At 42.2% G+C, this 12,840-nt stretch overlaps 1 protein-coding gene across 1 annotated transcript in view; it reads left to right on the forward strand.

The window, feature by feature from the left end:
* Window positions 1–12,840, forward strand: part of LOC124605468 (venom carboxylesterase-6-like) — a 165,630-nt gene that overhangs the window by 147,973 nt on the left and 4,817 nt on the right. The window contains exon 9 of the mRNA XM_047137169.1: window positions 87–222. The gene's annotated coding sequence lies outside the window, so the exon portion shown is untranslated. The remainder of the gene's footprint in view (window positions 1–86; window positions 223–12,840) is intronic.

Here is a 12,840-nt window from a genome sequence, read left to right on the forward strand (position 1 = left end):
TACAGAACAGTTTTGGTGTACGAATGGAAACTCATATTTCTTTAAAGATATTTATGTGTTTGCTTAACATAATACGTATTTTACAGGTGTTTGTCATACAGATGATTTGTTCTACTTGTTTTCGAACAACAGTTACTCTCCCGTAAGTGGTGAGAGACCTGATAAGGATATGCAGATAGCAAGAACGATGACCAAACTATGGGTAAACTTCGCTACAACGGGGTGAGTCAGTTACGTCATATGCAAATTATAACTTCTCTGCTTTTTCAGCATCCTCTACCGCAGAGCTAAAGACATTTATTTCGACGTCAGCTGTACGTGCTGTAACACAGCGTTTCGTTTTGGCAAGAACACTCTGAAATCATAAGGAACTATCATAGCGAACGCTGCTTCACATGCTTAGACTGTATGGCCCAACAGATTTTCTTTTCTTTTGTTTCTCTGTAATGGAATTTTTATATTGTTCATAAATTGCAACAGCTTCTGAACTTTTCTTTTCTGAAAGTAGTTCAGACGAAAAAGCGATTTGACAGATGAAGTCCAAAGTTTTTGTTAAACGTGCCATTTGCGTTCTTGTTGTGATATTTCCATAGAAACTTCCGTGCTCTAATAATTAATATTTGCTTATATCTAACCGAGAAGTGAAATACCAATTTTCATATACATAGCTTTAAAAGATTTTATGTAACGAAATATTTTCTTAAAAATGTTCATCCTCTCTTTCGCCACATGAAAGACTGAATTTCCTAAAATAGTGAAATAGTGAAACATGTAGTTTTTATTTCTAGCAGAGAAAACCACTTTTCGAAGATATAGCTTTAAAAACGCTTTAGTAGTTCTTTAATAATGATTTACTTAAAACATTTACTCACTATATTAGTCACTTCATGCTTGAATTTCCAAAAACTCTGAAACACATATTATTTCTGAATGAGAAACCGAATAATTTTCGAACTCCTATCTCCAAATTTGCCTTAATAGCAACATGTTTTCGAAACCTTTCATCCCCTATTTCACCCTCCTTATCAGTGGAATTTTGAAAGATACCCTTCTTAAACGATGCCTACATTATAAGATCCACACCCTCTCCAATTTTCAAGTTTCTGTCCTTAGCAGTTTGGGCTGTGCAATAGTGGTGGGACAAAGAGAGCGCACCACATTTTGTTCGTGCAGGTTGCCACCCACATCAGCTTGTTCTCTTTGCACTGACAGGTCCTTAACCTATTGTTATACACCACTTTACATCAAATTGATGTTGTATTAATTCATTAATAACCCCCATCCCCAGATGACACCATGGGTTTTCATCAGCCGCCAGGTGGGACCCTTCCCTACCTGCTGAAAACGGCGGGAAATTGAAATTTTGGCGAGAAATTGAAAAATGGTGGGAAATTCGGGCAAGTTTATACTTGGGAATATCAGATTTTGTGAATTTACCTTGAAGTTCATAGACCAGCTGATCTATATCACAACAGCACCACCAGAGGGTGCTGTTGGCCTCTCCCATTCCCTCTCCCCTTCCCCATCTCCCGCATGTTAGGGATGTGGTGACCAGTAGACAGGTATTTTGTTATTGCTCATTGCAGCAGTCATTCTGGGGAGTTTCAAAAACACATCTCAGAATGTTTCGGTTTACAGGAGGAATGAGGGGAAGCATATTGTTCAACATCCTGATATTTATCCCGATATTTGCCCTTGTGACATTTAAGAGCCTAATAGTTCTTTGAAGCGTAGGATAACTTTTGCGAGTCTGGAATCATTAACAGCTATGTGGAATGGCGAGTGGCAGATTTTTAGACAGGAGTGGCACAGCCCTGACATGCAGGCAGAGGTTTTCGACATGGTGGCAGTTGTTCCCAGGCAGTCTGGTGGTGGAGGCATCTTGAGGGAGTAGAAGAGAATAAAACTTCCTACACCCCTACCATACGTGGACAGGATTATCTCAGGAGATGTATGCCCAAATTCTAAGTGACTTACTTCCAACAGCACAAAAGGCAAGCAAGAGACAGTCAGCATTGGATACCTTCAGCTATCTGTCAATGGTTTCCACACATTTTGGCATCACAGGAAGTGACTACCTAGCCTGTGGGAAGCCTACAAAGATGTCACAGAGGCATCTGTAACCTTTAGCTCGCCAATGTAATCAGACTGCAGGAAAATAAATTACTCACCATTCAAAGGGACCCTCATGATCACTTTAACTAACAAGGCTATCAAATTGATATTAACAATGTGCTGCCAGGTGGATGGGAGCAAGGGTGAGAGTACCTCAGGTATGATTCAAGAGTCTCAAAGGTAATCAGGAGCCTTTTCTTGTTCAAAAAATGGTTCAAATGGCTCTGAGCACTATGGGACTCAATTTCTGAGGTTATTAATCCCCTAGAACTTAGAACTAGTTAAACCTAACTAACCTAAGGACAACACACACATCCATGCCCGAGGCATGATTCGAACCTGCGACCGTAGTGGTCTCGCGGTTCCAGACTGCAGCGCCTAGAACCACACGGCCACTTCGGCCGGCCCTTTTCTTGTGGCAAGATCTTTTAACAGAATTTCAATCTCCCACCTACACAGGGAGAGATGATCTTTGTCATGAAATCTGTTATATTATCGAATTTATAAAGTGATATGTAGTATAAACCTGATATTTACATCTTTGTGCCGTCGCCTTGAGGGACTTCATATGTGATGAGACATTTGTTTACTTTAACAGAGTTCAAAGTGAGAAGGCATTCTGTGATGGAAGTAGAGCACGCTCTTAGTACTCCATCATGATCCAAAAATGCGTTTAATATTCTATTCCTAGCCGGCCGAAGTGGCCGTGCGGTTAAAGGCGCTGCAGTCTGGAACCGCAAGACCGCTACGGTCGCAGGTTCGAATCCTGCCTCGGGCATGGATGTTTGTGATGTCCTTAGGTTAGTTAGGTTTAACTAGTTCTAAGTTCTAGGGGACTAATGACCTCAGCAGTTGAGTCCCATAGTGCTCAGAGCCATTTGAACCATTTATTCTATTCCTAGGATGTAAGACGTGGCAGAAATTTTTCTACCTGATAAGAGAATACTTAGAGGACACACAGCCTACATTATAGTGTTGCACAAGATTTTTGCAACTAGTAACGATACTTTTAATGGGTAAATGCGTGTATGGTCGGATTTCTTCTATCTCCCAAAACAAATCATATACGAGGAAGGCACTACATTTTGCATGAGAAATTTGAAATGTATTGACAAAAAACAACATCCCCATTTCGGATTTTTAGACTGAGGAGTTTATGTCAGGGGTGGGACTTCTGCATACATCCAAGCCACTGGTGCTTCACTAGCACTGTGCCACAGTTTGTGGCAGGAGTGCTCGAGTGGCTGGAGGTAGATGCTTAAGAGGGCTGTCATTAGCCACTGTCTCTCATTGGGCCCAATCTTCAGGAACAAAACACACTTGACTTGGTAGCAGGTGCTGGGCTAGACTGGAGGAGCAATAGATTCATAAAAATATATTTTTCATGTTTCTGTTGGGTACGATGCAACTTACAACTCGTAAAAAAGTTTAATTGTGTTTCATTTGCACGCTTTCAAGGAAAATAAAATGATGTGATGATGGTGGTGTGGCCCTCAACTACGTACTCTCAGACTGAGTGGAGAAATATTAAAAGTTTTGGCTGGTTTCGTTGTCTAGGGCCTGTGATACGTAGATGCCGCATTACAAGCTAAATACTGCTAAGTCTACAGTATACAATTGAATACACACATGAATTGAATGGTCGAAGGTTCCTATCACTCGGCAATTGCGAATTTTTAAAGCAACATAGTAATTTATAAATGAAAGATTGCAATTAAATAAAATCTGCAGCTACCATCTTAACGACTTTAAATGATAAGTACGATAGTAGAAGTACTTTTGAGAAAGTGGTATATTTCTACAAAGCACTTACTGGTGTAGATGGTCGAGCAATTAAATAATATATAACTTGAATAACAGGGAAACAATACATCCCTACTGCAAGTAATTATTTATGAACAGCAACATAGCTCACAAGATATTCACTTCTAAATGCATACTACATCTTCACTGTAGAAGCCACGGAAATCTCACAACTGCACAAGTCGGCACTCCGAAATATTTCTATATGCCGCGACCACGCACAAACCGCTCCACACTCTCCATGTCTCTCCTGCGGCCGTACGTCGCGGCTTCGCGTCCTGCACTCTCCCCGTGTCCTGTGCGACTGTCCCTCTCGCTGCACTGCCCACAAGTCTGCACTGTGATTGGCGATAGCGCTTCCATCATGTCTCCAAGCCAACGCACACTCACAAACATTTTGAAACACATTCGAAATACTGGATTTACATTCAAATAACTTGAAATTACATAAATATTCCTATGGCTAGACCATAAACACGCTCTAACACACATTATTAAATACATAAACAAATTAAATAGACACATATCAAAGGAATAGCAAGTAAAAGTAGGCCAGTAGCCTAACATCTCTGTGCTTTCTAAAACACAGTAAATAACTGACTAATTTTTTCATGAATAGCATATATCGGATATAAACAAAGACATAGTCGAATAAATATATTTATAAGCTTACTGGTTCAAATGGTTCAAATGGCTCTGAGCACTATGCGACTTAACTTCTGAGGTCATCAGTCGCCTAGAACTTAGAACTAATTAAACCTAACTAACCTAAGGACATCACACACATCCATGCCCGAGGCAGGATTCGAACCTGCGACCGTAGCGGTCGCTCGGTTCCAGACTGTAGCGCCTAGAACCGCACGGCCACACCGGCCGGCTTAAGCATACTGATACCGTTATTTCGTGTAGCTGTGGAGTACTTATGGCCTGATGCGATCGATACTAATTGGCCACTTTACCTCCAATAACTCATGTACTATTCAATTTACATGCCTGTAATTTATACCAACTTTGGTTTACACTAATAGCTTTCTAAAGACAAGTCGGTCGACAAAATCTGAAGAACCGTTTAGATTTTGGAAATTTGTTGCTGGGTGTTACTTGTATAATTTATTGTCAGATACTAAACTTTAAACTAATAAAGTTATTGAAAATCTTATTACACCACTAGACTCGTCATACAAATAATGGTAATGTACATGTTTCTCTTTGAGGTATCATGATTCATGTGGCTACTATTGATTTCTATATGAACCGTGAAATGTCTGCCATTATGGTTTCACAAAGTCCGCCATCTTTGGCACTCCCGGTGAGTCGCCTTCATTAACACAGAGTCCCCTGGAATTCGCAGCTACGTGGTTGGACCGGCCGTTATACAGCATCATGCGGTTGCTAAGCTAACGTTCAGCACAATGTGGTGCTGCCGGGCCACGATCCACCAAGAGGCCCCAGCTTGGTCACGCCAACTCTGAACTTAGAATAATTTTAGGGCGCCACAACTCGCCCGTAACCTCACACATTCCAAATGATGTTGCAACAGGAGTCCTGTATATAGTGGCAGGATGAAGCAGCACAGTGGGGCAATGGGTCACTGTTCCAATATTATCAGTAACCATATTTGAGTTCCTCTCAACAGCATCTACTCACTTGTAGATTAGCAGAAGGCTACTGCCCTGTCCTTCAGTGATAGCTTGCTATCCTACCATTATTGCCCATCCTTTAGATATAAGACTATTGACTAGATTGGCTGTAGCAACTCTGCTACAGTGCTGGACTAGTAGTGAAAATACTCACTCCAGATCTAGGAGCTATTGACAAAACTGGATGGAGCTACATCTAGTGCTCGATCAATGGCAACTCAAATAGTTTAAATTAACGATATACCACACTACATCCAAAATAAAGACTTGTGCCCACCCTATCCAGCAGCCCAGCATAGACTGAGTTCCTTTCCACCAATTTCGTGTTGGTGATGTGAGGGGTGGGATGAGGAGAGGGCAGAGGGGAGAGGGGAGTTTGCTGTGGGGAGTGCAGAGTGGGGAGTGTGGAGTGTGGAGTGGGGAGCGGCAGAGGGTCAACAGCACTCTCTGATGTTGGTGTTGTGAAATAGGACAGAGTGCCCTTGAATGTCATGATGAACACACAACTTTTGATATTTCCACAAATACATTTGAATTTCCCACCATTTTTCAATTTCCTACAAAAATTTCAATTTACCGCCATTTTTCAGGGATTTGGGGGGGGGGGGGGGGGGATGGCAGCGACCCTTGTGGTGGCTGGGGAAAACTCGTGACCTCATCAGGATTGGTGGGATGATTTATTAATTTGGAAGAAATTTGATGTAAAGAAGTGTATAACTACAGGTTAAGGATTTGTCAGTCAAAAGTGAACAATAGGTTAAGGGCTGACATGTAGCAGAACAGTAGGTTTGCCTCTGAATGTATGCTTACCTCTGATGTGTGTAACCCACACTAACAAAATTTTCTGATGCTCTCTTAGTCCGACTACTGGCGATGATGAGTGAGTGAATCAGTCTAGCCCTATTTCACCTCCTTGAGGGCTGAATTTCCAAAAACAGTCAAATATCGCTTTATTTTCAGCCAAGAAGCCGAACACCAATTTTGAAAAATTAATCTTTCACAAACGATTTCACAATGAAATATATTCGTAGAACATTTCATCCCCTATTCAACCCCCTACGGGTTAAATTTCTAACCAAAAATGTTGAAACAGGTATTTCTACTGCTAAACGAAATACCACTTTTGGTGGGTCTAGTTTCTGCATTAATAACGAACATTTCTGACTCATTTAAAAAAAAAAATTGTCATCCTCTATTTAGTAGAATCCCTTCTTAAGCGACGCCTACATTATAAGATCAACAGCCTCTCCCAATTTCAAGTTCCTATCCTTAGCGGTCTGCACTGGGCAATGATGAGTCAGGACATTGCCTTTTGTATAAAGAGATTACATGAGTATTAAGTGCGCTGTGAAAGGATCAGTTACTCTCAGCATAAAATACGCTAACAGATGCATAACCTGAGTAATAAGCACAAAAAATATTAATTACTCCCAGAATACATCATACCAACACCACGCCATATGAACTGCATGAGCGCTAAACACACCAAGAAAAAAAGGAAGTTACTCCTAACGGACATCAAACTAATAAACAAATTGCATGTGCATTAAACACAAAAAGAAGAACGTTAGGCAGACACCGTACTAACACCATGTCACATGTGTATTAAGCACACCGAAATAAAAAACATCAGTTACTGACAGCAGACATCACACTAGAACACGAATTATATGAGTATTATGTAAATCTGCAGGCTTTCCTGGTCGTTGCCACTAAAGTTAAAATCTTCTGGGTTGTTAGGCCACGTCATATTTCCTTCTAAAATAATCAACGTTTCGACTCCTCTGCTGGGATCTTCTTCAGGATGTTTCGGTGTCCTCTATTGCTAGAAAACTGATGAGTATTAAGTACAAAAAGAACAGTAATTCCTCACAGCAGACATCATGCTAAAATCATTCCGGCAGACATTATTTAAAACCGTATTAAGCGCACCAAAATAAGGAAAACAAACATCAGTTACTCCTAGCAGACATCATACTAACACACGAATTAGATGAGTGTTAAACACAGCTTGGGCCCTAGCAGACAGAGGTGGTCAGAGGTGTGTGTCGTTTATTACCCACTGCATGTTCCAGTCTACAATAAACACACGTGACCTTTGCGAGAATGCGGCAGAACTTCATGTGTCATTGCCATGCCTGCATTTAGACTGGCGGTCTTCACCTTGGACGTATTCTATCAGCTACGTTGTTGTTATTCGGCGTATGCTGTGTACGCCAATAACAAAATAAATATGCATTTCCGACCACTGGTTCCCCATCTCAAAATACAATGAAGCGCCAAAGAAATTGGTATAGGCATCCGTATTCAAATACTGATATTGTAAATGGTCAGAATACGGCGCTGCCGTCGGCAACGCCTGTATCAGACAACAAGTGTCTGGCACAGTTGTCATATCGATTACTGCTGCTACAATGGCAGATTACCAAGATTTACGTGAGTTTCAACGTGCTGTTATTGTCGGCGCACGAACAATGGGACACAGCATCACCGAGGTAGTGATGAAGCGGGAATTTTTCGGTACGTATATTTCACGAGGGTACAATGAATCCGTAATACATCGTATCTCTGATATCGCTGCTTCCGGAAAATTATCCTGCAAGAACGGGACCAACGACGAGTGAACAGAATCGTTCAACGTGACAGGACTGCAATCCTTCCGCAAATTGCTGCAGATTTCACTGCTGGACCCGAGTCTCAGCTTGTGAACCATTCAACGAAACATCATCGATGTGGGCTTTCGGAGCCGAAGGTCCACTCGTACACTCTTGACGACTGCACGACACAAAGCCTTACGCCTTGCCAGGGCCCGTCAACACCGACATTGTACTGTTGATGACTGGGAACATGTTCCCTGGCCGGACGAGTCTCGTCTCAAATTGTATCGAACGGATGGACGTGTACGGGTATGGAGAAAACCTCATGAATCTTTGGAAATCGAATGTCAGCAGGAGACTGCTCAAGCTGGTGGAAGCTCTGTAGTGGTGTGGGGCGTGTGCAGTTGGCGTGATATGGGACCCCTGATAACGTCTAAATACGACTCTGACAGGTGACACGTACGTAAGCATCCATTCATGTCCATTGTGCATTCCGACAAACTTTGGCAGTTCCAGCAGCACAATGCGACACCCCACACGTTCAGAACCTTTCTGAGTTTAAACACTTCCGCTGGTCACAAACTCCCCAGATATCAACGTTTCTGAGCATATCTGCGATGCCTTGCCACGTGCTGTTCATAAGAGATCTCCACCCCCTCGTACTCATATTTATGAACAGCCCTGCAGAATTCTTGGTGTCAGTTCCCTACAGTACTACTTTAGCCATCTTTAGTGGAGTCCATGCCGCGTCGTGTTGAGGCACTTCTGCCTGCTTGCAGGGGCCCTAAACGATGTTAGACAGGTGTACCAGTTTCTTTGGCTCTTCAATGAAATCGGTTGGAGACCAACTATCACATGTTTCAGTTTGACCCTTAAAGTTTGAGACACCCTGTATCTCTCGCAGAATAATGTTTTCAGTTAATTAAGGAAAAGTAGGAAAAAATCTGCGTTTTGTGATTATTATTTCGTATGATATAATGACTGGTGCTAGTGTACAGTAATACGCAAATAGAATCAAATAGGGATAAAAACCGTAAATATACACTAATGAGCGAAAACATTATGACCAGCTGGTTAATAGGTTGTTTGTCCGTCTTTGGAACGTCAGTTTACTGGTAAGTTTGTGGAGTTATGTGGCGTTAGATGTCTGCGCACAGGTCATGTAATTAGCGTAAGTAACGGGCAACTGATTTTTGTACATGGTGATGGCGCCCGATTGCTTCCCTGATGGGTTTCATAGGATTTACATCAGGGGACTTTGGTCCCCAAGACGTCGACGTGAGATCACTATAACGCTCCTCAAATCTCTGTAGCATGGTTCTTACTCAGAGACACGAAGAAGTTTTACTGCTGGAAGATGACATCACCGTCGGGGAAGACACCAAGTATGAAGGGATGCACGTGGTTCGTAGTTGTCACCGTGCCTTCGATTACTGCCACAGATCCCATACAAGCGCAGGAGAATGTCTCCCGTAGTATAGTACTGCTCCCACCAGCGTGCGTCCGTAGAGCGCTGCACGTTTCGAATTCCCATTCACCTCGATGATGGCGTTTGCCGAGACGACTATCGACCTAGTGCAGAAAAAATGTGATTCTCCCGAAGAGCCGACACGTTTACGTTGGTCGACGGTCGAATCCCTATTGTCTTGTCCCCACTTGAATCGTAATTAACGATATAGTCGAGTCAACATGCGAACACATAGGGGTGGTCTGCTGCGGAGCACCACATTCAACAATGTACGATGAACGGTGTGCTACGAGACACTTGTGGGTGCACCAGACTTGTCTTTTTCGGCAGAGGGGTCACTGATTATCTTCTATCCTATTTTAAAAAATGGCTCTGAGCACTATGCGACTTAACTTCTAAGGTCATCAGTCCCCTAGAACTTACAAGTAATTAAACCTAACTAACCTAAGAACATCACACACATCCATGCCCGAGGCAAGATTCGAACCTGCGACCGTAGCGGTCGCGCTGTTCCAGACTGTAGCGCCTAGAACCACGGCCACCACGGCCGGCTACTTTACAGAGCAGGCAAGCCTCCGAACGCCGCTTTCTGTGAAGAATCGTGGACGTCCTACCATTAACTCCTAGCGGTACTTTCACTGCCTTCTACCTGTTTCCGTACATGCTCACGACAGTAGCAGGCGAACATTCTACCAGCTTTGCCGTTTTCGAGATATTCGTTCACAGGCTCTGCGTAATAATAATCTGCCCTTTTTCAAAGTCGCTTATCTCAATGGATTCCCGCTTCTGCAGCCCATGTGTTTCCTAGAGTGCTCCCCCGCCGTGTCTGCGCCACTTACATACTTTTGCTACCGCGTCAGGTGCCCAAGACGCCACCAGGCGCCCTTCAACGCTGCGGTGGGCAGCGGTAGTGATCTGGATTATCAGTGTATTCAGATTTAGATTTTGATCAGTGCGTAACTAAGTACTGGTATAGTTGAAAGCCCAGTTTCTTGAATCATTTGGAACAATTTCGTGAGACTGCCGTGCATTTCAGAGTCTATTATTATTGTACGAGGTGTGGCTAGAAAAAAACCGGACTAGTACTGGTGAAACAATAAAACGAATGCAATAAGGCTGAAAGTCGCGTGGCCTGTCACGTGACTCTCGCTCCACCTACTGCTCGAGTTTCATCTGCCTCCTGCACTCAGTCTGCCCGTGGCGTCTGTTTTAAGTAGTTGACGTTTTGTCTGTGCGTCGGAAAATGTTGAGTGTAGAGAGAGAACAGCGTGTTAACATCAAATTTTGTTTCAAACTAGAAAAATCTGCAAGTGAAACGTTTGTAATGTTACAACAAGTGTACGACGATGATTGTTTATCGCGAACACAAGTGTTTGAGTGGTTTAAATGATTTAAAGAAGGCCGCGAAGACACCAGTGATGACACTCGCACTGGCAGACCATTGTCAGCAAAAACTGATGCAAACATTGAAAAAATCGGTAAACTTGTTCGACGAGATCGCCGTTTAACAATCAGAGCAGTGTCTGAGTTAACAGGAGTTGACAAGGAAACTGTTAGGCAGATTCTTCATGAAAGTTTCAACATGAACAAAGTGTGTTCAAAAATGGTTCCAAAGTGTCTCACAATTGAACAGAAGGAACGCCGAAGAATGATTTGTTCTGACATCCTGGAAAACATTGAAAGTGATCCCACCTTCTTACAAAATGTTACTACTTGCGATGAATCGTAGTTTTTTACTTACGATCCCGAAACTAAACGCCAATCGATGCATTGGAAAACTCCTGGTTCTCCACGACAAAAAAAAAGCACGAATGTCAAAATCGAAATTCAAGGCAATGATGATTGTTTTTTTTTGACATCAAAGGGATTGTGCACATTGATTGGGTACCAGAGGGACAAACAGTGAATCAGCATTACTACATTAGCGTCCTGGCTACCCTACGTGAGCGAGTACGGAGAAAACGGAACGATTTGTGGAGAAAAAAGTCATGGATCCTTCACCAAGACAATGCCCCAGCTCACAGTGCGTTGTCAGTGAAGACGTTTTTGGCAAAACACAACATTCCCATCTTAGATCATCCACCCTACTCACCTGATTTGGCCCCCTGTGACTTTTTTCTTTTCCCTAAAGTCAAGTCAGCTTTGAAAGGAACTAGATTTGAGACTGTTGAAGCAGTAAAAGAAAAAGCGACGGAAGTAATGTATGGACTCACCGGAAATGATCTGCAGCATTGCTATGAACAGTGGAAAATTCGTATGGAGCGGTGTAGAGACCGAGGAGGAGAGTACATTGAAGGAGATAACATGAAATTGTAAATAATTGTAAATAAATGTTTTTTCCAGCATCAGTCCGGTTTTTGTCTAGCCGCACCTCGTATAAATACGATGTAGTTTGAAGTGGGAGCAGTTTCTCGTAGCTACTGCTGTGATTTAATTTAACAAGGTAATATTGTGCTTCAGTACTTATGAAAGGGGTGGCCCAGAGGATCAGTTACTGTCAACATTGCGAAATGTTAAATATAATTATTATTGCATAAACTTAGGATATCTAATAGTGTTGTGTTAAAAAGTTACCGAGAGAGGTGATGCAAAGGTTTACACTGCACTCACATTCGGGAGGACGACAGCTCAAATCCACATCCGTTCATCCAAAATTAGATTTTCCGTGATGTTCCTAAATTTCTCCAAACAAATGGAGGGAAGTTCCCTTGGAAAAGGCATGGCTGATTTCCTTATTCATCCTTGTGCTCTGTCTCTAACGACCTAAATGGTCTTTCATTTAAATACTATTCAAACAGTTCAGTCTGTGGAACTAGGTTTTTGTTTTTGTTTTAAACGTGTGGTATGAAAACATGCATGGATGCGTATACTTCTATTTCAGGCGTATTCTGAGTTCCGCTTTCAGCATGTTTATAGAGTGCCACAAGTGGACTATTTCTACATTTTGTTGATGTAGGACCAGCAAAGTTTTTATTTCATGAAGTGTTTATTATAAATCTGTCCCAGTTGCAATAAGTATATTTTGGAGACTAGTTTCTAACTGACTGGTTCATTGTAAAGCCTGACGTGTTGAGGCTAGAATGCAAATTTAAATGTAAGTCAACAGTAAAATACAATATAAAAATAAATATATGAGGGGTAGTGAACTATTAGATTAACATACCTGGACTGAAAGTGCCTGATCTTAACAACAACCGATTGAAACTGGCAATACACG

Source organism: Schistocerca americana, chromosome 3, assembly GCF_021461395.2.
Source record: "Schistocerca americana isolate TAMUIC-IGC-003095 chromosome 3, iqSchAmer2.1, whole genome shotgun sequence".
NCBI classification, from domain to species: domain Eukaryota; kingdom Metazoa; phylum Arthropoda; class Insecta; order Orthoptera; family Acrididae; genus Schistocerca; species Schistocerca americana.